This window comes from Anser anser (assembly GCF_964211835.1).
Source record: "Anser anser genome assembly, chromosome: 18".
NCBI classification, from domain to species: Eukaryota; Metazoa; Chordata; class Aves; order Anseriformes; family Anatidae; genus Anser; species Anser anser.
Genome location: NC_139739.1, coordinates 3,536,104 through 3,564,004, shown reverse-complemented (window position 1 = coordinate 3,564,004; position 27,901 = coordinate 3,536,104). Strand labels below are relative to the sequence as shown.

The window sequence follows — 27,901 nt, the reverse complement described above, 5'->3', positions numbered from 1 at the left end:
TTGGGTAGGGCTGGCAGGGGGCTTTTAGGCACCTTGTACAACTCCACTAAAGCAAAGTGAAGGAAAATGAGAAGAGCAAACAGCTCGTTTGTTTTCCCTCTCTTCATTGTTTTCAAGCATCATTTATCCAGGCTCTTGGGACCCATTGTTTGTCTAACATGTATCTGGATTGTAAAACGTTGTTCCAGGTTTTAACTTCAACAGATGGTAAACGTCCTTCAGTGAATATCCTTAAAAACGCATTCAGCGTGGACACAATGTGTCCTCTGTTTCGGGACTAGAAAACCACTTCTAATGCTGCTTTTTGTTTACATTTAATTGCTATAAATAGGCACTTCAAGAGGGCACGTTTATCTGACACACTGTCGCCGTCTGAGGGAAGTAAATGGGGTAAGCCTACTTAACAGGCTGATGCTTCAGGACAGCTCCTGCGTGTCGGCCTCCCGGTTTGAAGGCATCACTTCGGTCAGAAGAGCAGAGATGGTTGGACTTGCCGTGCTGAGGGGGCATGCTTTGGTATTTGAGGCTCTGCTCGGAAATACTAGTACTGGAAATGCAGCATCGCTGTGTCGGGGCGAGGATGACAGGGGGAAGACCCTGGGTAGCAAAGCTTATCAGTTCGTGTCTCGTAAACAAACCAGAAAAAAAAATTGTGTTTTACTCCTTGTTGGTAAAGTAGAACTGAAGAAGAGATCAAAATGTTTTATCTTAAACATCATTATCAGAATCATCAGCTGAACGGTATTGAGGGACGATTCCTGTTCCTGGTTTAAGGCAGAGGATAATTTGACTTTTAGATCTCCGTTTTTACTAAATCAAGTGTATGGCACCAGCAGCTCAGAGAGTCTCCTCCTGATTATAAACAGGCTTGGAGCCATCAAAAAAAGCCTTGAAATCAGCTCAACAACTGTTTGAGAACCGCCTTCTTAATATTCCTACCCAGCCCTCTGCAGAGGCCTCCTGCAGCAAACTTGTAGATGTCAGTCGTTCCCGCGCGTTTCATTTAGCCTGCTGCTAAACTTTGCAGGAGATTGTATGCAGATGAGCTTTTCAAAGCTTTTTTTTAAGATATATTTGGAAAGCTGGGACCAGCGAGGCAGGAGCTAGCACAGCACAAGCAGTGTTGTGGCCAGGGCTCGGTGCAGCGTGCAGAATGCGACCACGTTGCTCGGAGCACCTCTGTTGCCATGTTTCCTCCTTTTTGCTTTTGTCTGGGTTTTCTTGAGGTTAAATTCCTGTTTCTCGTTGCAGTTTGTTGCGTGTAGCCCAGGTCTGCGTGTCCGGTGGGGCGGTGAGCAGCCTGCTGCGGCCGGGGATCACTTGGTGGGTCTGGGCGTGCAGACCCCAGCCCGGGAAGGTGAGGAAGGCTCCTGGGTGCTCATCAAGGCTTCGTCCTTGCAGCCTGCGTGGCAGCGAGTGGCCTGAGCCGCCTGGCTTGGACAACTCGAGCAGTTCCTAAAGGTGGTGTAAGCACAGCCACGTGCTCCAGAGCCCAGGGGCTCGGCACTGCAGCGATCAGAAGGTTTTCCATCTGGAGGTGGAAAAAACAAACCTTCCAGGGCTGCTTTATCTCGAGGCTGGCAAAGAGTGCAGAATGAGTGACATATTTCCATTTGACTCATCTGTTGTCAAAGTGGTGACACCCTTGAGTCACATTAAAAACGAGACCTTGTAGCTGAATTGGCATAGCGCTCCGGTAGGCTCGGAGCAGGTGTCTGCGGGCTTTTTCGTTTTGTTCTCCTTAGGAGAATCCTTTCCTCCCTTGAGATGTGATGAAATGGATCAATGCTACTGCTAATATTTTGGGTTAAAAATGACAGGAGAGCCTGGTTCAGGTGCAACGCTGGACATCAGCTCCGAAGACATTCAAATAACCTGCTTTATAACTGCTTAAAGCCCTGAAAAAAAAAAAGAGTGCCCAGTAGCCAGATGGTTGGAAAAGAACACCCCACGATCAATGAGGCAATATGTAAATATTTTCAATCATTACCACAGTACTGCTGTGTTGACATTGAAATTCAAAGTGCTATTCCATGGGACTCCTCATTGATCAGCAGATGAGCTCTGATAAAAAGGAGGATAAAAGCACAATGCTGAGAATTATTATGGATTGTGGCTTTCGTTGACAAGGACAGGCTTCCATCAGGGCCTACAGAATGGATTTTGAACCCTCTCTAAGCATGTTACTGAGACACAATGTTTCTTCCCTGGCTGTCAAGTATGGATTAAATGGTGTATTATTGCTTGAGCCGCTTTATTTAAGGTGAAATGCTGCATAGTTGACTAATTTCTTTGTTAATTGCCACGTTTATGTGGGAAAGGGCAAGGTGGAAGCTGATGCAGAGTTCTCTGCTGGAAATCCACGCAGTAGAAATGACTGGAAAGTAACATAAAGCGTGGGGCTGGATCCAAATATTTGGTGTGGGGATGAAGTCCTCCTGAAGCAGGCTGTAGAGACCCTGTCTGGCCGATTCATTTAGAAATCTTTACGTGGTGGTAGCGTTCTCGTGCATAACACATCAGGTGTATTCAGCATCCGCAGGTGCTGAGCCCACCACGAGGCTTTTCTCCCTTCCTCCACTTCTGTGCTTTCACTCGTGGAAAAAATCAGCCGGGTTATACTGCTCGCAGAGGGGAGTTGGGAGCCTGGCTGTAAATAAATGCCTGTAAAAGCAGCTTTTAAGGTCTGAATCCGTGAGGGCCCACCTCAGGGCAATGCCATGCCCGCGCGGTGCAGATGCTGCTGTTTGAGGTTCCTGGGATCCTGCCGTGGAGGCAGAAGGTCGGCGCCTGTCTGGGGAGGTGAGGTGTTCTGGGGGGGGTGTGGGGAGCAGGTTTTGGTGTGTGGTGACACACCTGAACCCTTCCCACCTTACTGGGTGACGGAGAGTGGAGCTGCGTACGTGTATTTGATGCATTCCCTTGGAGGAGGGTGGGGGTTTTGCAGGTGAAAAGCTTTTCACAGCTATAGGGACGTCCAGAGCGTTTCTGGAAACCTTTTCGCTGTTTGCTTTCTCTCCCTCCCCTTGGGGCTGGCTGCTGGCAGCGAGGCCGGGACCCGGTGCTCCTTGGGGAAATGCCACCTCGGGGCGCTTTGGAGGGGGCAGGTGCCACAGGCATCAGGTGGGAAGAGTTATCTGGGCGCCTTTCTGAGCTGCTCATATTTTCTAGTTAACTGCTGTGTTTGTCTTCCTTGTTCATTAATTTCCTCTGTTTCCTGGCACATCCTGGAGCCTTTTCATGTGATTACAGAGTTATTCAGGATTTTGATATTATTTCTCCCTGCTTTGTTGCTTTTTTAGTCGCTCGTTTATATCCCCTTATTGTTTTAGGGTGACTAACTGATGTGAGAAGGGAAAACACCTTCACTGAGGATGAAGGACTCCTCTGACTCCCCATGGTCTGAAACTGGTGCTTGCGAGCCGTGGGCAGGCAGGGTGTGAGCAGAGCTGACGCTTTTTAGGGCTAAGTAATCAGTAACGCAGATGGTACAAAGGCAGTCGGCTGAGCTCAAGCAGCTGTAGCGTTCGCTAGGAGCAGTTTTGAGCCTGGGTGTTTCCTAGGGCAAGGGCTGCTGCACGTGCGGATGCGGCTGGATTTATGCAGGTCTCTGCTCTTGGGCACGAGGCCAGCGTGTGCTGCTCTGGGGTCGTCACCGAGTGTTTGTCCAGGCATGGCAGGGTGGGGGCTCTGCCCGGCCCACCAGTATGAAGCGTTTTAGTGGTGGCGCTGACTGTGCCTCTTAGGAGGAGGACAGGTAACTGGAGTGCGACGCTTTGGTTAAGCAGACAAGCCTTCAGAAGCCAGGAGAAAGCATCTTGCAATTAATCGTCCTCCTTGGAAAGGCGAATGCCAGTTCTACCAGTGTAGAGCAGTGTTTTTGATGTTTCAGCTAAAAATGAGCTGCTTGCCGCCTGCTGGGTGGCACCTCATCCTCCTCGCACAGTGCGTTTTCATGTGAATCTGTCTGCCGACAGCTGCATCTTTCACTTCCCTCATGTGGCGTGCATGGGGCTGCTCCAGGGCCAGATGTGATCGCTGTGGGTTCAGCTCCAAGCCACCCCAGCTCCCCAGGACTTCCTTGGAGAGAAGCTTGCCCAAAGGGAGGAAGCCTGTACTGATCCTCTTCTGCTGATGACCCGGAATAACAATACTTTTCTAGCTTTTTTGGGAACTCTTGCGTTAACTTGCACTTCTAAATGGTTTTATTCGGTTGCTTTGGACAACCATGCCCCCTGTTTAACAGGGACCCGAGGTCCCCTGGGTTTCAGAAGTGCAGTTATGGAGCAGAAGCAGTTTTAATTTGTATTTGATTACCACGTATCACTACATGTGTCTGAAATGTGGGCAGGGTTAACTACTACTGATCTATAAGGGCCTTACTATTTAATTTTAAGATTTAAGCATAACACTTAAGTTTAAATTTTGAGTTGGTAAGCTGTTCTCACGCCTAAAAATAAAAGTAAGAATAGCATCAGCGAGGCCTCTGCAAGCTGCAGTGGGTTTAAAAAGTGCTGACTTGGGCATGCAATGAAGGTGAATTCTGTGTGATTATTCCAGAAAAAGGAGGTGTGTATCTGTGTCATAATGTCCTAGGCTCCATTCATTATCTGTTCCTTTCAGTGTTTACTGTAGAGAAAATGCTGGTGTTTACATTTTTCCAAAGGGTGTAGTTTCGGTTTCTGTTGCTCAGAAATGCTTTGCTTTTAATCACTTTTGATTTCGGTACAGTCAGCAAGTGCATAGAGAGCTCTTTCTGTTTGGAGTAATCATTTCAGACTCGCTGTCACTGAAAATAAGAAAGTTTGTCATCCTTCCCCAACCTCCAAAAAAGGGAAGAAACCCAACCCCGAAACGAGAAAGGCTGAAGCAGGTAGGAAGATGGCTTTGCTTGAAAACTGAGGAGGTTTCATGGCCGCCTGTGCAGTTTTGTGTAGCCGCGTGGTGAGACCTTCAGGGTCGTCCCCGTGATGGGTCAACTGAACACCGAAACCTGTTCTTACACGCCCCTGCTCGTTCCGAGAACTGCACTTTGCTTTGCAGAGCCGCTGAGATGAGGCTCTGGGCTGGCACCGTGTAAATAAAATAGCCGTTTAACCGTACGGTGCGGTGGATGTGCCCTTTGGGAGGATATTCTCTGGCGTATCCAGCGTCTTTATAAACTTGTCTACCTGGTGAAGGCAAGCGTGGAATGGACATTAGCAAATCCTGATGCAGCTGAGGAGTGAATTATTGAGAAACAGTAAAAATAGGAAGACCCGATCTGGCTAGATGTATGTTGGTCTGTAAAACCTTGTGAATATAATTAATCCTCTTAAAAAAGAAAGGGAGTGTGAGGATTCCTGTTTATTTACAGATCGGTGTGTTAGAGTGGTTAAAATGAAGAATTTGACTAAACTCTTTTGCAGGAAAGCACAAGTTCAAATGCAAAGCGAGAATAAAATTTTATATTTAAATATATCTCCATCGTACAGATTTGAATAAGTGATTTAGGGAAAAAAAATCCTTTGGGCTTTAAATCATTGCATCACGTATACTAGTAGGGGAATAAACCCTTCTAAACTTCCATTTTGAAATTTTTTTGACTTGGGAATTCCATGAGAATTCAGCGGGTTTATGTCCGCCCCAAAGAGCAGAGACCTGAAACCTGCCTTACAGAGGTTTGTATCTACCAAATCTTCTGTCAAGTAGTTCTTAAGTTGATTTCAAGATATAATTTTAAGAATAGTAATTATTCACTGGTTGTCTTGTTGTAAGCCTGCAGAGTCAGTTTTAAATGTGATCTGCTCTGGACCACATTAGTGTTGGGGAAGAACTGCAGTCAGTGAAGGGACGGAAGACAAATTCATCTGTGTAACCCAGCACTGCGGCCATCTAGTGAGCGTGTGACGCCGCATCGTTGGCCGTGCGATTGCCAGCGTTGATTTGCAGGCCATCCTGGATAGCTTGGCGGGCAATACTTGGTGTTTCCACCTTCCGGAGTGCCTGACAAAGCTAAGGAAGTCCTTTAATATCATTGTGTGGTGTGAGTATCGCCTCCGTGCTGTGTGCGTGAGCTAATAGTTGCGTTGCAGAAGGTTTGGAGGTTCAGCCACTTGATGTCCAGCCATTTCAATGTTTTTTATTTTATTTTTTGCCCGGGCTGGGAAAGCAGAAGCGCCGTTTGGGCCCCGTGCGACTGGCTCAGCTGTGAATCAGCAAATGACGTTAATAAGCATTTGTGGACTAAATATATTTTTAAGCTGTCTGGCTGCTTGCTCTTGGTGAGATCTCCGAGATTAATGGTCCCGAAATGTTACTCATGCTTGCTCTTCCTCCAGGATGAATCTGACCCGTGCGAGCACTTTTATTTTTTGGCGTTGCTGTGCAGGAAGGTACAAGCGTAAAGAGCAATCCCACTTTTTACATTATTTTTTTTTAAGTCTTGATGAGACCTAAATCTGTTGACTGAGGCGGGGTGTCACAGCTAAAGGTACCCGTGTTTTCCAAAGGTTCCAGGTCCTTTGGTTCACGAAGCAGTGTGCTGGTGTTATATTTTTTTGTAACCCTTTGTCTCTGGGTGCTGGTCTTACAGGTTGGATCTGGGTCCCAGCAGAGGGGTTGCACTGAGAGGTACTCAGCTGGTCCCTGTCCGTGCTAGCACCGCTTTTCTCCTTGCAGAGTGTGCGAGGGAAGGGAAGAGGCCTTGTTCTTGTTGGCATTTCAAGTCCAGGCCTTTTTGCCTGCGTGCGGACCCGGATTTGCATGTTGCAGTGCAAACCACAGCTCCTGCTGTCAGGAGGGATGGCTGCGCCTGTCCTCAAAATGGACAGGAATATTGCGGCCCCCTGGCATCAGGGGGAGGCTGCAGGTGCTCCGGTCCCTTGTCCTGCTTCCCTTCCCCCCACCTGGGTGACAGCAGGGGCAGAGGGACCGAGGACAAGACCGAAGGCAGAAATAAAGGCCGAGGAAATTAAGAAGACCTAAAGGATCTTGAACGTCCTTGGGAGGATTTAAGAGGGGGGAGCATGTGTGTGCGTGTGTGACCCGAAGTGCTCACCAGATGCTGTAAAAGCAGCATTAAAAACAGTTCCCTGAGGTTGCTGGTAACAACGGGACTCTGCCTGGAGGAACCCTGCAGAGAAGCAGCGTGCTGCCCGGCCCGGCGAGGCAAACCACGCGAGTGCCCCCCGGCCCTCGGCTCCCCTGACAAAAGCAGCCCTGAAGGGAAGCCGGTGGCGGCGAGACGAGGCGTAAGGGGCCACCTCGGCCTGGCGTCTCTCAGCTCTGAGCTGTGTGGGTGCTGCCCCTTCCTACCCTGCCCTCGCCGTCCTGCGGGCCTGGCCCCGCCGCGGCGAGAGGACTGGGGGTGGCTGCGGAGGCAGCTCCGTCTCCGGTTCCGCTGCTGGGACGTGGGATCCTGCCCGCTCCCCGGGGAGCTGTCTGGAAGAATGCTGCTGTGTTGATTTTTTTCTTCTTTTTGATTTTAATGATTATTATTTTTTTTAATTTTCCTCTGGAGTGAGGTCTGTGGTGGTTTCCCCTTCGTGAAAAGCATTCACGAAAAGCTACTTAAAAGGGAAGTGCTTTGGGGGGAAGCTGTGATATTGTGCAGAGAGAGCAAACGAGTGGTCAGTGCGGTGTGTGTGTGTTTTTCTTCTCTTTTTTCTTTTCTTTTTTTTTTTAAATTTCCATGAGTTAGAGATGGCGATGACTCATAGCTTGGAACGCACTTTAAATCCCTGAGGTGCTCATTGCCGCCTACCATCACGTATTGAATTTCTGACATACCGGAGGGATGTCTGCAGAGCAACTCTGATGTGCAATTATAAAATGTTGTAGCTGTATGTTGTTTGCATAGGAGCCATTAGCATGGTATAACTGTGAAAATAATGCAGCTTTATTCTTGCTGTTGATTTCCCATGGGCAAAGCAGTTAAGCAACTGTGCTTTATCTTTCTTTAGGATGTTGACACATGTGGACCAACAGTGACATCCTTTTCCAGCACTGCTGTCTTTGCTCCCTCCTGCATTCAGAAGCATCTAGAGAGATTTTTTGCAGAAGGTAGGTTCTGGCAGTTCAGCTGGATGGCTGTTCTTTCTCTCCTATACTAGAAAAAGAAAACATTTACATGTTACTAGGGAGAATGGTAATGAGGCTGGTGGATACTAGCTTGCTGGCGAGAGAGGGGATTAACCTTAGCTTGGGTTCCACTTGAATATGCGCCGAGGGGAAACGTGATAAAATGGAGTCTGGAAGAATGGCTGTACGAGTTGCCTTTGAGAAGGGCTTGGCAGTTACAGGACATGGTTGGCTTAAATTACGTAGACATGTGTTGGTGATAAACCTCTTTTTGAGGAAAACTCACGCTCCCCACCTTTTTCTGCTCAGTCAGTGTTCTTGTTTGTTCTAAATCTTTCAAATAAATAGATCAAAAGGGGAAATGGCTGTGCAGGATGTGCAATTAACATAAACTTTGTGTGTGTACTTAAATATTTTGTGGGTCTCCCCCCCGAAAAAAAACACCAAACACAACACTTAACCTTATTGCATTTTATTTGTACTGAAATAAACAGCATGCAGCCTCTGGTGCTGCCATAACGTTGCTGTTAATTTCTACCTCCCTTTTTTTTTCCCCCATGTCCGAACTTCTAACTTGCTTTATGTTTCAAGAGGATTGCCATGCAAAACTTCCATAGTAGAGTGTAGATGGGGAAGTGAGTACCATGTGTGTTTTTTTTTTGAGAAGTAAATCTTAAGAGTTTTTTTTTCTTTTTATGAATGTATGTACCTGCTACTCCCTTGTGCTCTAACCTCTGAAGTATTGCTTGTGGGTTCACTGTGTGCGTCTCCAGCTCCCACTAAACCTCCTTTGTGTGAGTTCTAGAAATGTGTATCACACTCCTAAATCTGTGCACAAAATTAGTGGCTGAACAGGAATTTTTTTCAGTAGATGGGGTGTCAGCCTTTAGACTAGCAGAATGGGTAGTTCTGCGTCTTACTTTCCTCCATTGAGTTTCTTGCCACTTATTTTCTTCCCCTCTGTCAAAAAGTGTTTTTAACTGTTAACTCCACCAAAGGTTTCTTTTTGCAGTGACACGGTGATGTAGCAATTTTGCAGTTTTGCTGCAGGATGCTAAAACTCAAAATTCCCAACTTTTGGTGTAAGAGTAATGGGTTGCAGGGAAGAGCAGAGAAGGGGTAAATGAGTTTGGATCTGAAACTGCTCACACATCAGACTGAGGAAATCCAGAGAAATTGAAAACGCGTTTCTGAGTTGCAGCAGTTATGCTGAAACCACAGTGACACCGGCTTTGTATTAACATGCAATACCTGAAATCCTTGAAAATTAAGGGTCACTTGAATACTTTAATTATCTCCTGTCAGCAAATTGGCTCCCAGTGAATTCATTACCCTTCCCCGTGTTGATTCCCTTCCTGAAGCCTCTCTTAGCATCAGCAGAGCCCAGGGCTGGCTCGAGTAGGCTGCTCACAATGCTGCAGCTTGTCCCTCGGTGGGATACCTAATTTTCTCTTGAGAGAGCTCGGCAGCTTCTCTTCTGCCCACTGCAGCCCTGTGGTGGAGCTATGGACAGGTCTCTCCGGGAACAGACGCCGCTGTCAGCAGCTTTACCAGAGGAGTTGATGTAGTGGCATTAATTGCCATGTGAATTTGTGCTCCCTTGCTGAGGGAGGACATCTCTGTCTCAAAAACTATGCCTCCCTTGCCATAGATCACTCCATGTCCCCTTGCTCCCCTGTAGGGTGTTGTAGAGGAGAGCATTTCTCTGGATTAACGGCAACGGCAAAGAACCTTAATCCTTAGCGATGTTTAAGGTTCACTTTGCTTTGGGACTGTGGCATGGCACTTTTCACTTGCCGGAAGGACTCAGCACTCCGCAGGGCTGATCTTCCTCTCCAAGAGGTGCCCGAGTGGTTGTTGAGAGCCTGGGCAGGTGAGGGGAAAGTGCCTTCAGTGTTGTTCCCAGCGAAACGAATCCGTGCCGCTTGCATCGCTGGAGAGCAAGTAATGTCCCTGGATTGGCAGGTGAGGAACATAAGAAAAATGGGTTTTAAACATCATGAGGGAATGCAGCATTCGTGAAAACAAAGGGCTGAATAACAATCTCCACAGTGCAGGAAAATGCTGTAGCATTCTGTCAGCGTCCCAGTGCAGCCTGGAGGCTTTGAAGCAGGACCCAGCAAAAATAACGGGAGGACGGTCCTCTGGAAGTCATCCCTGGGAGTATTTTGCATGGAATTATTTAAAAAACCAGGGAAGTGACCTGAATCCCTGGCACAAGCAGAAAGGCAGAGCAGGGTCTGAACGCCTGTGATGCTCCTATCGTGGCTGTGGGACCGCAGCGAGAAGCCGGCTTGTGGAAGCAGCATGGTAAGGGGAGGTGGAGGGCGCTGATGCAGCCGCGGAGGCGCCTGCACCATCCCTCAGCATCCTGCCTCCAGCTGTCAGGGACACTGCACTGCCTCTGTCTCCTCCCTTCCTGCAAGAGCAGAAGCTGGATGGGATGAGTGAGTGCCTCCCCGTCAGAAGAGGCAGAGCCTGGCTTTCCTCTCCCAGAGCCCTGTACCCTTCTACGTGGAGACAAACTGGGGCAAAATTTTACTTTTTCTCTGCCCTGTGCTTGTCGGGGGCCTTGGTGCATGACCTGTGACATGACAGTAGTACCCCTTGTGAGGGCTGGCTTTAAGGAAACCGACTGAATTCTGTGCAATCTGTCATCAAGTTGGATCCTTTGCATACTGCAAAACACTGTACAGTTAGATCGAGGTGATAACACTTCAGAAAGCTGGGTGAGCGCTGCTGCCGTACCGGCAAGGAGGGCAACCCTGTTTGGCAGCATAACAGCACTACAAGCGCGGTGTTCCCGTACCTCAGTGTGTAAAGGTTACGGGTTAGGGTGGCACATGTTATGGGGCCAGGCTGCTAGCAGGTCAGGGAGGGGGACTGGGGGCCTTGTACGGGTAGGAGATGGTTACAGGTGAGCTGAGTTAGACCTGACAGTCCAGGTCGTAAATATTTGGAAAGGCACAGAAATATCCTTATGAAAAAAAGGTACTCTCCTGAATGGTCTGACGTGAAGTTTCTGGTGGATCTAGGGTGGTTTTTCTTTTTTTTTTTCCTCGGTCATTTTCTTCCTTTTTATAATAGAAGCCCTAGACGTGAGGAACTGTTTGGACATGCGTATTTAACTGGGAGGAAAGAGCTGTAACACTGGTGTGGCTCTAACCACAAACTGACGGTTTCCTGCTGCAAGTAACTTTCTATAGACCTAAACCTCGTTCGCTCGTGTTTGTCTGCGCTGTTTAAATAGCTGAGGCAGATTCCACTGCTTCTAGGCTTCTTGTTTTTGATGAAGGCTTTGTTGTAGCAGTTTGGGGGGTGGCAGCATGAAGAGAGATCATTAGAGATCTAATAAAAATTCAGGGCTGGTGAGGTCCAGAAGGCTCTGTATCTTCAGATCTTGTGTAACAGAGAAGTCAAGAAGCAGCACCATTAAATGTGTCAGAATGGCTTTGTAATTATATTTGCATGCATAAAGCTGTTTATTTCTGGGTTGATAGGATGTAATCACATGAACCTACATGCCTGACTGAGACCTCTTCATCCAATATTTCCATGGCATCGTTACGTGCTTCTAATTCTCCTCCCCTTCCCCATCCTCCTTCCCTGTGATGTGTTAAATATCACGGCCGCAAAAGCGAGAGCACGTTTCTCCCTGCTGTTCCCATTCCAGCTGGAAAACTCGGACAGATCCTTCCCTTGTGGTTTGTGATACTGTAAATAAAGTCTTGGGAGGTCACACGTTCTCCATCTCAAGTTATTTTGATTCCGGTGCTGGAATGGTGTGGGGGGGTAAGGGATCAAAAAAAGCAAAATCCCAAATTGTTCTGGTTTATTGTGAGGAAAACAACTCATTATTGTAAGTGAAAGCAATTGGAGAAAAAGAAAGACAGTCTTTGAGTAAAGCTGAGAGTTGGAGAATTAGAGTCAAGCATTTCAGAGGAATCTCCTATTAAGCTTTGAATGAAAAGTCACCTACAAGGGAGAGGTTCTGGACACCACGCTCCTGTGATCTGGTGCTGTTCCTGGATGCTTCCGAAAAAATTGCCTAGCTTTAAAGGCATATTGACAGGACTCTGCAAGCATATTAGTGAGTAATTTTACTGCTGTTCATCATGAGTGAACAGCATTAATATGTTAAGTGACCTTTGAGCATGTGAGTAAAGTGGGCTTTTAAATACGGGGCTGAGAATTTCTGTCTGTGGGTCTCGCTGGCTGTGATGCATCTTGTGGTTTGGCCGGTCTGAGTCGTTGCTGACAGCCTGGGGCAGGACCCGATGGTCTGGGGCACGGTCAGTGGAAAATACATCGCGCATACCCGCTCCAGGCACGCGGTGCGGTTTGCGATTCTGCCCCGATTGGCAGCAGGCAGATGGGTTGCGGTGGCTGCTACGGCTGCGTTTCACGCCTGGTGCCCTACATCTGGCGGGCTTGGTCTCCCCAGCTGTGTTCCTTTCCACGTTGGTGTTCAAGGCTTTGAGCGTTCACAGAAAACACTGCTTAGGTTTAGACTTCTGTTTCATATTTTTTGATTTTGACATTTGTACAATCCTGGTTAGGTTTTACTAAGAAATGAGCTCAAAACAAGGTCCAGCGGCCTTTATTACTGGCTGGTGGTATGCAGAGTATGATTAATGTTGGCTTACCGGGGAGAAATGAAGAGTTACTGGCAACTGTGTCACTTCTGTTGAGTTTTGAAGAGCCTTTTCCTGGTAAAGATTTTTTTTGTTACTTTTATCAAAACAGGATATAAAATGTGAATATAATTTGTCACTACAGAGCTTGCATTTACCTTGACACTACAGAAGTATTTCTTTTTCCATAAACTATTACATTCAGAAATGCACAGCAGGAACAAAAGAGAAACTTTCCACATCTAGATGTTAATCTTTGCACAGGATAGTCTTTTGATTCAATAACTCTTCTTGCTTGATCTTCTTTTGCATTTTTTTCTTTAATGGGCACGTGACATATGGACATAAAAAAAATAATGGCCCAATTTCACCCCTGCTGTAGCTCATTGACGTCATTAAAGCTACAGCAGGGATGACTTGGCCCAGATTCTTTTTTAAAAAAATAAGACCTGATGAACGACCCCTCATGGAAAAGCTCTGTAGAGAAGGTTGTCCTGGGCATAGCACAGAGGAGGTGCTATGTAATTTGTGATAAAATTCCCAATGGCAGCCTTCCCGTGAAGTGGGGTAGGACCCTTCCTGAAGGGGACAGACAGCAGGACATGTGCTTGCAGGCCTGATTTCATGATGCCTTAGCGGCATGGTAGAAAGGGATGGTTCATGAAGTGATTGAAGGCTCCTTAGAGAGACAGATCAGGGTGGAGACGTGACTTGCTGGGAAGTTTTCAGAGATGGTTTCCATCTTTTCCAACACACAAGCGCAGTCTTCGGGACGTGAAAACATGGTTGAAATGATCTGGGAGAAACTTGCCTTGAGCAGATTTTTAGGAAGCCAGTTTGTATCTGTTCTGACTCCTACAAGCCAGTTATTTCTTATTCCTTAGCGCTGCCCAGAGGTAGCGGTCCCTGCCACAGCCAAAGGACGCATGGGCAAGCTGTTCGCCATCTGAGCGCGGCAGCTCTCTTCCCTGCAGGGGAAGATGTGCAGGATGCTCCCAGGGTCAGTACTTCAAGGTAGGTCTAAGGTGCTACAAACTGCACAAGAATATAATAAATTCAATCTTGATTTAAATGCTTAGTCTGATTTAAGCCAAAATACCGGTTCGAATCTGAAAACAGATAAAAAAAAAAAAATGTGAAAGGTTCTTGCACAGCTATTGACTGCTTTTCTTTTTACTGAAGTAGGGGTAGCGATTCACAGCTGGGAGTTCTGCACATCTTTACACTAACTTACAAAGTGAACATTTTGCTCACGTTTACAAAAAACTGCAGGAAGAAACGCTCTTTAAGGAGCAGTCATAGGCCCCGAAGCTGTATCTGCAGTGGCTGAATGCTTGATCACTGTTTGCAATGCCAGTATTAGTTGCCGAGGGCGTCTTTAACCTACTCAGCTGAATTTTTAGTTCTTGGTAGTAATAACTATCTGGCCAAGACAGGTTCTCTGGCAGTTAGTCCAAGAAATCAGATATTTTTCTGATGCCAGACTCTTCTGGTCCACTGAATATTACTGCAAGAACACAGAGTTCCCAAGAAGGAAAATGCTTACTGTGGTTTTGGTGACAGTTGGAGCTGACTCGGGAGAGGGAGAGATGGAGCGAAAAGCACTTCTGTCTGCTTGTAAGAGCACATTCGTTTTATGTGGCTGTTAAGTGGGAAAGTTTGCTGCAGTCGAAAGCCAGCATCGTGTCAAAGTGACATTGACTAGTATAAATAGTGAAGGGGGAATTAGATCTTCAGAATATATTCAGTCTTTTGATTAGTCATCCAAAACTCTGCTGGTAAGACGGAAATAAATGTGGGTTTAACTTGTTAAATGTCCTCCTAACTGTGAAAGAGCCAGGACAGCTAAGTACTTAATTCACAGTTTCCAGTGAGACCTCCCAGGGGCTGCCAGCAGGCTTCCCAGGAAGAGCAGTAATGCCAGGGGAGGTAGAGGTGGGGGAAAGGTAACTGAAAACTGCTGCCTTAAAGCCTTTGGGAAGCAAAGGATGTTTGGTGTTACGCAGATAAGAGGGATGTTAACTTGTTATTGCATAGAAAACACCCTTATTTGCAGAAACTGTGCTACTTGGAGCTTCTCTTTCCTAGTACTGGTTTCTTGCACTCATTTCAGGTTGCCCTACGTTATTGTTGGTGGACCTGTTTAGAGTCTTATTGCACTGCTACTGAGGCCAGAAGCAAAACTCCATAGACTTGAGCAGAACCCGCCCTAGGACTTTAGATAGGTGGAGCCACCACACCTCCCTCCGAGCCGACGGACGGGCAGCAGGGGCTGGCCGTGTATCCAGAGCCAGTAAGTGCTTATTGCAGAGAAGGGTTAGAGCGTGAATTCTACCCGAGTAAGAGAATGTACGGAAATCCTGAGATCGTGTGTCTTTTTGACTGGCCCACAGCAGTTAAATTCCTAGAAGCAGACCACCCGTGGTGGGTCTTGGTGGAGTACCAGCTCCCTGATTTAGGAATAACTTAATTTCTGCAGCATGTGGTACAGAGATCCTCCTCTTAATAGTGAGGTGTGCTTCCTTTGGCTCAAAATCTGGTTCTTAGGAAGGTGTACAGCTGTTAATGGTATTAGCAAGCAGTTGTGTTGCATCTGTATACGAAGCACGTCCGCTCCCCTAAATCAGTGCCGGTTTCCCTGCTGAAGACCGAGCAGAGCACATCTCGCGCAGTGCTCGGGAGCGATGCTGGGAAATCGCGTGCTGCAGCCAAGTTTGGTTTATGTCCCGTGAAACATCAGCGCGGGGATGTGCGCGTGGCTCGGCTGTCCCCGGGGTGCCTGCAGGTTATCAGTGAGATAACCCTAGTGCTGAAAGCGCTGTGACGGGTGCGGCTGACCGGCTGCGACCACTTCTGACTGCGTGTCGGCTCGAAAGCTTCAAGTGGAAGTGATCCAAAAAGCGCCACTTCTCGTACTGCAGAGCCTGCTGCCACGGTGAGTCTGCTTCACTCCCCGTGCCCGGCACCGCTGGCTGTGAGCAGGCAGAAAGCTGCTCCAGCAGATCGATTGACAAACCCTCCTGCGTATCCAGTTTGTTTGTGAAGAATGATGACTAAAAATCAATATGCAGATCAGGAGCGCTCCGAGGATCTGAAGAAAATCTTCGTGCTGTATCTGCATCATCCCAGCAGTCGTGTTTGCCTTTTTTTTACATGAAAAAAAAGAGGGTAAGAGGAGGGAGATGCAAATACCGTATCTATTCAGGTTAGAAAGGAACATGGGGAAGGAGCCCTAGAGAAAAGGGGAATGGCTCTGTGCTGAAGGAGAACTTTCAGTTTAACCAATCTAGTCGAGTAATCTGCTCTCAACAATTTGGGCATTAAGCTCCTGAGCAATAGGCTTGCTTCAGGCCATCACCTACCAGGTGCTGAGGTTCCCCTGGGTGCTCTCAGGTCCTTTGAGGTTTGGGTTTGCTCTTAAGGACTGAGGTCGAGTATCAAAGAATGATGGAAGGGAAGCTTTCAGCCAGCACTGTTTGTGATTATATATGAACTGTCTAAGAAAATAATCTTGAAATTAATTTGCTCCATTTCCTTGATCAATGGCTCTAGTTTGGGTACTAATTCTTCTGTATATAGCTCGAATGCAATCTACCACTGAAAAGTTCTTTTTTTTTTTTTTGATGAGGTTTATTTTGATGGATTATGTTTCTAGGTAACTGCTGAAGGTTATTTCTGGGAAAGGCTGCCAGAACACTTATTAACACGTGCCCAGACCCAGGTACAGGCCCTTCTGAAAATTTGGCCGTTCCTGTTTAACCTCAGAGAGGGGCAGGGACTGTGCTGAAGTGTGCGAGTCCTCCCAGTTCCCTGCCCACGCTGGGTCTGGAAATAACTCTGTCAATAGTAGAAATGTCACAGCAGGAATGATTTGCTGGATGTGCCCAATCCCATTTATCTAAATGAGCTGTGATCTTGGATTTAACATTCTGTTTCATAGCTAAGATAAGAGGCACATGAATTAGATTATTGCTGGAAAAAATAGAGGGGTGCTGATATAAATACTTCTGTGAGGAGTTTAGCAAAGCATTAGCAAGTCTTTTTATATTTATGAACAGCAGTGGTCAAAGTACTGTCTTGCAAAAGATGCTTTCCGCATGATACCAACTCCAGTCATTAAAAAAGCATGAATCAGATTAAGAAGTGTAGGGTTTTCGATTTGCCTCTGAGTCCTCAGATGTCAGCGCAAGCTTTAATCAGCCGCTGGTGAGGAGCTACCGCGTGAGGTGGGAGCAGGGGATGTGGGCAGAGATGCTCCTGTTGGGGTGGTTTAGGGTCTCCCAAGCCCTTGGGAGCTGACTGCCCCCCAGCTGCTAACCCTTCGAGGATTTTTGAGCCCTCTTGTCCCTTTTGCTGCCCCATCAGCAGCGGCCAAGGGCATCCCTGTGGCTTGTGGAGCCAGCAGCTGTGGTGACCGTGACGCCTCTTAGGCAGTTGTTTCATGCTCTTCTTTCAGGTGGACTTTTTCAGTACTACTTTCTGTCCATCCCAGTAATTTCCTCTGCATGTGGAACAAGCTTCTTGAGCCATTTTTCGTTTCATGTCACCCTTTTGGCCCGTGCTCCCCATTGCTTTGAGCACCCTGCTGCTTTTTCCTGGGGCTCAGGGGACAGGCTCTGGGGGAGATGCAGAGCTGGGGTTGACAAACGTTAACGTCTCAAAGGTTTTTTACATGCAAAGATGTCATCCACTGTAATTGTTGGCTCTCTTCTCTCAGAGGCAGCGCTGAGCAGTTCTCTCCCTCCCCCTGCCTTCTGAGGACACGGATGCTCAGTCTTGGCCCGGTACCAGCGCCTGCGTTGTGCGGAGCCAGGAGCAGCGGGGCAGGGAGGGTGTCCCTTGGCAGAGCCGTGGTGTGTAGGGCACTGCTGCCCTGCAGAGCCCGACTGCGATAACTTGGAGGGGCTGGGCCAGCCCTCTGGGTGCGCTGGAAGGGTTGCGGAGCGCTCACGCCTGTGCGATGGCTGCTTTCTGCCCTTCGTGGCCAGGGACGGAGGAGTTCCCCAAACAGAATGGCAGGAAGTTCAGGAGGTGGAAGGCAGGAAGGAAAATTACGGTCCTGGGCTACCACGGGCGGAAAAACTGCTCTGGCTTTTGAATTTGCTGTGGTGAGGCTTGTGTTTGAGTTCATACTGTGTTCAGCAGTCCCTGCCGCCTCTCTAGGCAGCTGTCCTCAGCCTCACCGTTATCACTGGGGCTGTTTGCTAGCGATAAAAGCCAAGATGAGGAAGGCCGGGGTCCAGATACTTGGGAAATAGACAATGCTTTCATTTGGGCTTGTCTCTTTTATGAGATTGTTGAGGTGGTACGTGGATCTGCTTTCTTAAGGACCTAAAGTGTGCTTTTACTGACTCCTTGGGCTTTGTGAAATGATGGAAGAACATCTCCAAAAAATAAAAATAAAATAAAAATTGGGAAAACTTCCCTCCTCACTTCTTAGTAGCTGCCTGTTACAAATCAAAGTAACTCCCAGTGCCGTTCTCTTGCTCTTAAATGTAAGCTAGCTAATATCATGAATAAAAGTTAACTTAATCGTACCGTTGCTTGGAATAAAGTGGCTCTGTCGTTGCCAAACCTCCTGCTGCCAGTAGCTCTGGCAGCGTTGTGCCCGGCAGAGGCCTGGTGATGTGCAGGTGCCGCCTGTTCCGTGCTGTGACCAGCTGAGAGCAGCCTGCCTCTAGCAGGAGGGCAGGGTTTGGGTAATGTAGCCTCACGTTAGCAGCCTTTAAGGGAAAGCAGCCAGCATTCTCTAGCTTCCAGGGCTTGCACCACGGCATTCGTGAAGGCTGTGCCACCTCCTAGCTCTCCTTGCCTGCTGTCCCTCCGCCCTGTCGGAGCCCAGCATCGCAGCAGAGCCCGGGTGCCCGCCGCCTTTGGCGGCCTCGAGTCGAGCGAGTGCCCGGGTGTCGCCTGGGCTGTGCTCAGCTCACCCCGGAGCTAATGGGCGCCGCTTCCTGACGTAAAAGCAGCCGAGAAACTCTAGCCAGGGGCTAAGCTACATCAGGCTGCGCTTTCAGAGGTTAAGCTGATTGCAGATCTCTCATAAATAAATCTTTCTGTATTAATAAATGAATGCCTGCAACGGTTGCTTTATTATGGTGCACGGAAGCTTTCAGAAAGAAAAATTTCCCGAATGAGCCATTTGTGCGGTCTCCGCTGACTTTTGAAGATCGGTGTCATTAATTGAATTCTGCCCCCTCCCTTAGAAGGGAGCGCGCGCTCTTTGCTCACACATGCACTCAATGCACTTGAAAGATGTGTGGGAAGATAGAAAACATGCCGAGCTAGTCGCCTTGCCCCTGTGGCAGCTGGGTTATCGGGTTGTTTTGGGGAGAGTGGGCAGCCTGTCAACGCAATTTTCTTACACTCGGGTCTTTCGGAGCAGGAAGGCTTCTGCGCTGAGGCTCCTGTAGAGTTGTTGCTTGGCTCTGGAGACCTGGCTAGGTGTCTGCTGCTGACTCATCCTTCCTGCAGATCTTCTCCTAAAAGCAAAATGCGTCCGTAGATTACGAGCAGCCCCATTCTTCTTCCTACACGGAGTGATACCGGTTGGAAATCGATCGCACCTTATCCAAAGCATTGCAAACGTAATAATTAAGATCTACGTAATTTCTGTGCTTGATAGGTGGGGAGATGGCAGTGTGTTCTTTGAGACTGTGCTTTGTCTTGTCTTTTGAAAATAATCTTACCAATTTTACACAAATGCTGCGTCACAGCCCGCCCTTATTAGCCACTGATTAGGGGGTCCTTTGCGAAGTGTTGTCTGTTGCTGACATAATTTAATTAATATGAAACCAATGAAATTCCTATGGAAACAAAACAGGAGCAAATTGAATACCAGATAAATGCGTGTTCTGGACTACGAAAGTGAACACAAAACTAATTTCTTAATGGGACCACTAGAAGAGCAAACAAATCTACGGAGCTGTGGTTGTGTGCCTCAGCTAGAAATGTGTGTTTGTGGATATAATTAAACTTCAGTTAATAACATATTGTCCTCGGTCTTGGCGAAGAACTGGATTTGGGCTGTAGCTAAGTGCCCGAAGCGTTCTGCTAGATTAACTTCTCCATACAGCTGGCCTAGGGCTTTCGTGGCACTTGGGGATTTGGGGTGGCTGGCTTGCGTTTCGGCTCGTTCCTCGCGTGGCTCCGAGAGCGTGACAAACCCTTTTGTGCAGAGGGATGCTGGAGAAATGGGCTGCTGGCCCCGTCCCTGACCCGCCGTGGGAGGCGGTGGGCGAGCTGGGAAGGCAGCCTTCAGCAGCCGTGCGTGAGGAAGGGTGAAGTGTGAAGGTGATGCTTCATGATTCACTTTTTGCATTGCAAATCCTGTTTCGTAAGTAATCTGCTTCCACCGATGCATTAAATGATTTATTATCTCAGGGCTTTTCTTCACCCTGGAAAAAAACAAAAGGCGATCAGCGTTTTTTTAAAGCTCTGCGCTGAATATTATATGATTAAGTTGTAATTTTGAAGTGACGCATTTGGGCACATAATTTTCAAGACCATCTTTGGTTTCGGGGATCATAAATGCTGGTTCCAGCTGTAATGAAGTGCTGGGCTACTTAATATGCTCCTATCATTGTGTGTGTCTTTTGTTCAAATTATTAAATCACGGTAGCTATGACTATAATAACGCGGTTGTTTTATGTCTTGGAACAGGGGAAAATAATTTTATTTAGCAGGAATAATGCAATTGTAACATGCCTCTGGGTTGGAGTTAAAGGGGGAGGTGGTGCAGGTGGCTGGCAAGCCAGCGCTGCTCTCCATGACTTTCCGCAGAAATTCCGCTGCCATGGAGCCGCAGCGTGTTCGTTCGTGATGGGACGGCTCGTGAGCAAACACCGGGGTGTTGAGGAGTGGAAGCAGTAGGAAAATACTATGGCTGTGAGATGCCAGCCGTTACAGGCAGCAGCTCGGGTAAGTGGCTCAGACAGGGGCTGAGCACTGGCTGTGAGATGCCGGCCACCCCGGGCAGAGCACTTCTTGGCACCTCTGACGGCCGTCCGCAGGTAAGCAGCCGGCTGCCGCCGTGGTTTTATGAAGCACAGTGGCAGGGAAGGACTCCGAAATCCTCTGGTGCAAAATGCTTTGAAAATAAAGTATTTATTTCCCCTTTTTGAAGGGGAAAGGTGCATTATGGTTTCTTGAATCAGGATGACTGCACCAATTCAAATGTAATTTGATAAATGAAGTATAAAGGCCCAGGGAATGACCTCCTGTAAAATACAGTGCCTGAATCATTTGAGCTTTAAATCTTGCTCCACATCTCTGTGTTTCCTGCTCGTGCTGTTCATTAAAGTAGTCTCCTGTGCCCTGTTGTTTTGGGGTTGATAATGGATAGCTAAGTGGTGCAGGCTGAAAAGAAGGCTTCTGTATAAATAAAGCGCTGTGCTTTTCTATGCATAAAGTGCCTTGTGGATATAAGGGGCAGAAACGCTTCTGATTTCTACTCCTTTGTGTTTGTAGCTGGGCCCTGACATGAATTTGTGCTCTTTGCCTGCCCTTCAATACCCAGTTCCTTGCGGCTTCCCTTCCTCTCGCAAAACCTTGCGCTTCCCTGGCCGCAGGGCAGCCTGTGGTTCCTTTCCAAAGGGATTGTGAGGATTTTACGAGCTCTTGGAAACTCAAGGGTGTGACCAGCTTACAAGTGAGGGCGAAGGTTTTTTTTTTTTTTTTCCTCTCTGGTTTGGGGCTAAACATATCTTGAATATGTTTGACACTTCCAACTGCCAACATATCAGCAGGAATCTACTTTTCCACTGTAGATGGGTCCCAGCATAATCTGAGACTCTTGCTAGGGCTGCTTGCAAAGTTTTGCTGGTCCTTCCCTGAGGAGCGGGTGTAGGAAGCAATAAAACTTTATTAGAGTTAGTTTCTTTATTCTTGGTAAACTCCTTATGAAGAGTGTGTTTATGTATTTGAAGGAGAGTGGAACAAAAGTTGCCAGGCTGGGCTTTGCTTGAGGAAAAACCGATGTTATTCCATGCCCTGCCAGCTCTTGGCCCAGGGCTGCTGCTTCTGCCTCTGTCCCCATGGGCGCACTGGAGCCTGAATCGAGCAGCCTGGCTTTGTCCAGGCTGCTTCTCTGCAGCAGTGTGATGTCCTGGTGGTGTGAGAGCTCTGCAGAAGGGTTGTATGATGGGCAGCGCTCCTTTCCTCAGGCGCTTCATCGTGCCACGCAGCTGCTGTCAAGCTCTTGTCTGTACCTGGGAGGCTACGCGTGTTCGCCCCGCCGCAAGTGCAGCCCCAGGGCGCACGACGTGCTCCATCACCACCTGCTGCAAAAGTGTGAAATAAAGGGGGTTTCCAGGCATTTTGAGCTCTGGATAGGAACCTGTCGGTGCGTTCCCTGCGTGGCCCTACTGATAGCTCTGCGGGGTTTCTGCAGGCTGGCTGCCCCGCACGCGCTCTCGAAGTAGGGCACTGGCCAAGAGATCTGGGCTGGCAGCGACATGGAGCTGGCAGAGAGCAGCCCAAGCAGGTAGGAACTGTCAGGAGCTCTGGGAAATTAGAGGGGAATCTTTTTTTGTCCTTTTTTTTTTTTTTGTGGGATATGCCAAGAATAGGTGATTCGGACAGGGAATACCTGGCACAGCCCGATGGCAACTTAGCCAGCTGCCCTAGCATGATGCTTTTGCCAGGAGCCTTTGGGCCTATTATTCTTAGTGTAAATAAAGCTAACTAAAATAATTGCTACTATAAATAAAGCTAAATGAGTATGTATATCTTGAGTCTCTGACTGTGCCTTACGTGTTCAGCATTTCTTCCTTTCTACCTCTGCAAGCAGTTAATGGAGAAGGAAAGGGCCAGCGGTGGGTACAGACGTCAGCCAGGCAGCGAGAAGGCCCCTAATAACTTTCTCCCAAGATGAAAGCTGCATTTGTATGGTCTGAATTTCTTTATTTTACTGTCTCCCTGGTGGGGAAGAATTACTGGTGATGATAGTTGGTAGGCCAGCTCCTGTTGGGAAACACTGAATGGGGGGTAGGACTTATTAAAGGAAATCGGTAGTAAATTCCTTGATAAGTGCTTTTTTTTTTTCTCTTATTCAAAGAGGTGGTTTATAACTAAGACCCCATTAGCACCAAGAGGTAATTTTGTTGTGGCAGTACCTTATTGAATGAAAGCATGGTAGTCAGTTTCTGGCTGGTGGCCTCAGGAACAGCCCCTGGATAATGCTGGGCTTTTATTTTTTTAGGGTTTTATTTTTTCTTTAAATAGAGGTTGGTGCAGCTCCTTCCTATGTAGTTAATAGAACTTCACCTTGGTGAAGCACATGTCAGTATTTTGAATTACGCTTTTCATTTGCTGCAGCCAGTTCTAGTACTCTCTCCTTTCACCCCCAGGGTTTCTAGAAGGTTTATTGACAGATCCAACCCTTCTCCCCACAACGCAGAGACAAAAAAAGACAAAGAGCTCCTCTGCGTGCTGCTGTGCCTCACCTCTCGGGTGCTGCTAGGGAAATGCGGTGCTGGTTTTTGCATAGGGTACTAAATTTAGAGGAGCAGAACTACACTGTGAAGAGGCCTGGTCTGGTTCCTGCCCACAGCTGTCCCTGCACGAAGGAGTAGTCAGAGCTCCTCGGTGTAAAACCTTCTGCACCCAACACAGATTAACTACTAAGGGATGCTAGGCACTCTGCTTCCGTTATGTGGAGTGGGTTTTGCTACTTCTGGCTTGAGTACTCAATAATAATTGATCTATATTTGAACAAATTGCCAAATTTTTCCTAGGGTAGTGGTAAAGAGATGTGGGAGAAGCATATAGCAAAAAGAGTATCTCAAGGACTGAGAATTGCTGCTGGAACTGAGTACCACTTAGGTTTAAAATATCTCTCGTTTGCTCAAAGAAATGGTAATGTGTTCCCAAATATCTCCACCCTAGCTGTTGTTTCTGCAGGATGGCTAATGCAAAATCTCTTCTGCTGGGGAGGAAAAAAAACGGTGAGGAAGGTCATGTGTATTTTGCGTCTTCCCTCTTTTTCCCCTCCCTTCAGCCTCCAGTTAAAGCATGTTTGGGCTCGAGTCCCCTGAGCTACCCAGGTGCAGAGGATATTATGGATTCTCCATATTGCCAGCCCTAATTTTAGCTACATTCAGCATAGTTCATGCCAATACTCACCCACTTGCATTTGCACTTTTGGTAGCAGTCATTACACAGAGTGAGCTTCACACATGTGCCGCTTCTCCTGCAGCTCAGCTGGCAGCAGCGACGTGTGTTCCCCACAAGAAAATAGTGGGGTTTGCGTGGGCAAGGGGCTGGTGGGAGGACGCACGCACGTGAGCAGGTCCCTGCGGAGCGCTGCCGCTCTGCTGCGCTTGTTGCAGCCCGCTGGAGGGAATTGGAGGGGGGGAGAGGTCTGTAATTCCCTTCTGCTGCTCACTGGAGTGGAGAAATGGCTCTGCGTTGCGTGTTAGGTTCTCTCGTGCACTTTCACTGTGAGAGGGCTCCCAGTCCAATTTGTCAAGGCAGAAACTTGACGTGAGTCCAAATGCACTTGACAATAGTCTCTGCTGTCAAAACCTCTCCTTCTGTGATAAAAACAAAGCTCCTGAGTAATGCTCCTCCTTCCTTCCTATGGCTCTTAAGAAAAGAAAGACTCAGCATCCTGGAGTTGTTCTGGGGAATTTTTTTTTATATTCAAAATGCTTGCACATTTTTCCCTTTAGAAATTTGACAGAGCAGTGCATTCAAAACAAAGATAGCCACAGAGAAATGATTTGGATTTATGCTTTCTTTAATTGGACCACATAAGATTTTATTTACTGATAGTGTCCAAAGGGAGCTGCAGAATATTGCAGAAAGAGTGAATGTGTCCATTGTGGTAATACGCTTTTGATAAATGCATTATGGCATAGTTATGAAGTCAGGAAGAAGCCTTAATTACTGTTATGAAGCCATTAGAGTCTAAAGCAGCAATCCGAGCTCTTGTTGCAATCGCATTTTGTATTCCTTTCACTGAAGGCCTTAGCACAAAAAAAGTGCTTGTTTTAGGAGGATAACTTCATCATTTCATTTCCTTTGCCCTTTTTAAATGGTGCAGAAGTGACAGCGGGCACTTGCGTATGGTAGCAGCGAGCTACAAGGATTCACACAAAGAAATACAACTTTTTACACCCAGCACATACGCTCTAACCAGCAGGGAAGCCAAGGCCATACGAGCCACGGACTGGTTTCTGCTAATACCCCCGCTCATGTAGCGTAAGAAAGTGCTGAACTTCTTTCTTCCATCTTAAAAAGGCAAAGAGGGTAGGATTAGTCTCCAGGAACCCTGTGTAAAGCTTCCTCTGGGGCTGGGGAAGGAGAAGGACTGCTCTCGAAAACTTTATTTTAATCAAAATTGCCGTGGAAGACCAGTCAGTGCTCTACACGTGAGGCCGATGATGCGTCCGGCCTGGTCACCTCAGCAGGGCGAGGAGCCTGCGCCGTCCTGCTGGGCTCCTCTGGTGGCAGCCCCAAAGCCAAGTGTTTGGAGCCCATTGTTCACAGACCAAAAATGTGTGCAAAATGTGGTTAGCTTCCAGGTGTTGACTGGCTTTTCATTTCTTAACCTATACAGAGGAAGACTGTTCAATGCTTGGTCACCTGTTTTCGATGCTTTGTAAATGTTTGACTCTCTGATAGTGCACTATTGGTGGCAGATGTTAATTTAATAGAGTGAACTTCGTTACCTGTCAGGATATAAGCATCTTAATTTAAAAAGAGGGGGGAGAAAAAAAAAAGAAACCTGACAAAAATGTAGCTGTAAATCAAAGGTCAACAGGCATAACAGCGTGAAGGTATTGTTTGCTCAGTTGTTAAATTGATACTGTGATGCTTTCTTAAATGTAATATTTCTTTAGTGACAGGAAGGTTAAGTACAAGTTGTACTGTTACACGAAAGGAGTAATGAACCTTATTTATTAGTGTTTTTCTAAAGCTGATTGCTTAAAATAATAGCAAGTGCAACGCGGTAGCGCCAATGCCTTTCCCTGTGGCTCTGGGAAGTGGCTGGCTGGTTTGGGCCCCTCGTGCCATTCCGGCTCCACGCGGGCTTCGTGCTGGCTCCGATCTGTCCTCAGTTTGGGATCTGACCCGTGGCTGCCTGGGGGAGAAGTGGGGCCCTTTGTTCATAAGCTTCTGGTTAAGAAAAGAGCACCTGGAAGAGCCCTCTCCAGGAGCAGGTACGTCCTTGATGTACCGAGCCTCCCGGCGCGGGCAGGCCGTGGGGATGCCGCGTTGTGTTGCGGGGGGACGAGTCTCGGGCAGTGCTGTTTGTAAGGAGTATGGGATTCAGGCTCGGCAGTCGGAAAGATAATTTTAGAAATCTCAACAATGTCTGCTCAATATGTTGGAACAGTTTCTTCCTTTTGCAAAAGTGTGTTTATCTTTGCTGTGGGACAAGGTCTAGTGCGGTGCACGCAGCCTGTCCCCTCAGACTGTTTTTCTGGTTTGGTTCAGTTATCAGTAATAAGCCAAAACAACCCCCCCAAAAAATTTAACTGTTCCAAGGCTGTCTGTTTTTTCTCTGTTCAGCTTTCAGCATACTGAGCTGGGGAAGGTGATGATGACAAATATTACTGCCTTGTTTCTAAAAGCTGTTGGGTAAGATCTCTCACTGCAGCATCTGAAGCATTACTGGAAATATTCGGAACTGTTATAACAACATCTCTGGTGTAGTTTTTCTTTTCCAAAAGTCTTTCCCTTCCCCCTACTTCTGGTAGAAAACGCTAATTAGCAGAGAGATTCAGGTGAATCATGCAGCAAATAGTGAGCGTAGAGATGCTCCCCTTCCCTCCGGATAGCAGTGTTTAATTCTCAGTGTACTGGCAGTGCTGCTGCATTTTTCATTATGTTTGTGCATTTCCAAATTTTAAATGTTTCTAGTTACGATGGTTTGTCCTGATTGCTTGTTGGGACAGGCTTTGGTATTCTGAAACTTGGGTCGATTTCTTGAAGCAGGGCATAAGGCATTAAAATTCTCAGAGCGCTGCGTCTCTTTACAGTGACAACGCTCCAGATGAAACCGAAGTGCTACTGCTTGCGAGGAGATAAGCTAAGTACGGCTTCCTCTCCAGAGCACTCTGCTCCGAATAGCTCTGCGATTACAATTTTTATCTCTACTTGGTTAATCCAGTACGCAGTGTTTTTGAGCTGATGTCTAACTTACAGTCCAGTGCTGTTCCACAGTTTTCTGGTTTAAGACCATCACCAGAAGGTGCCCAGAGTCGCTGCAGTGGCATTGCTGGGTTTGCATTTCCATGGGCAGGCTTGAGGACAGGGACACATCTGATGGGGGCTGCCCAGCTTGCCCTGGCCACAGTGGGAGGATTTTAACCCCCAGGGATGCTTCTCTTCTTGTGCTTGCTTTGGTGCCTGCCCTGTGGGCTTTGTTGACCAGGGAACGCTATGCAAGCCAGACTTGAAAGCTGAGACAGAGCAGTGGGGAAATGTTACCAGCCCTCCACTAATAAACCTGTGCCCTTTTTAAAATCCTCGAGAAATCTGGAGACTGTTGCAGGTGGTTAGCATGCCCCAGGCAGTGGCTCCTTTTCCTACCACCCCGTGCAGTGAGTGCTGCCATCCAGTGCTACGCATTGCAGCCCTGTGCCCACCCCTCGCCTCCTGCCCTGTCCTGGTCTGCTGGGGCTGTGTCCATCCCCGGTTTGGCTCCATCCCTTGCGGAGTTTCCTGGGAAGTGTTTCACCCCAGCTGCACACGTGTGTTAGCAGATGCTGAAACCAACCATTTGTCTTCAGGCATTTGGGGCAAACGCCAACAGAAAATGGCACAGAGGACGAAAAGTAAATTGGCCTTCTAAAATCCTTTCAGCTTTAAGTATTACAGATATAATTAGAAACAGAGGCAAGGATTATTATCCTATAAGTGCCTTTCTAGTCTGTTCTGCTTTTGTAACCTTTCTTTTTTCATCTGTCATTCTGTCTTGCTGCATTGTTTCTCCCTGCAGCCTGGCGTCTCCACCATCGTGTCCCGTTGCTGCCTTAACACGTAGTACCGAGTCTGTTTGCTTTTTCCTCTATTTACGTCACAGCTGTCGTCTTCTGGCTCTGCATTGGTGTTCCCGTGAAGCCACCATCATTCAAACAAATAGGGAGTTCTTATCACTGCAAGAAAATAGAAAAGATGCCCTCTGCAACTGCTTGTTCCCAGCTGCCTGAGCTGGGCGTCTTCCCCCTTTGCTACTTGATAAATTAAGATTGCTT

At 47.5% G+C, this 27,901-nt stretch overlaps 1 protein-coding gene across 14 annotated transcripts in view; it reads left to right on the top strand.

Annotated features, from left to right (window-relative positions):
• PITPNM2 (phosphatidylinositol transfer protein membrane associated 2) overlaps positions 1-27,901 on the top strand; it is a 132,486-nt gene that overhangs the window by 7,031 nt on the left and 97,554 nt on the right. For 11 of the 14 annotated variants that reach the window (XM_083804362.1, XM_083804370.1, XM_083804369.1 and 8 more), the window contains one exon: positions 7,944-8,043. The exons of 1 other annotated variant lie outside the window; for it this stretch is intronic. The gene's annotated coding sequence lies outside the window, so the exon portion shown is untranslated. Of the gene's footprint in view, positions 1-37; positions 4,874-5,757; positions 6,026-7,943; positions 8,044-27,901 lie in introns of those variants that run through there. 2 more of the 14 variants (XM_083804374.1, XM_083804373.1) reach the window with 2 other exon arrangements.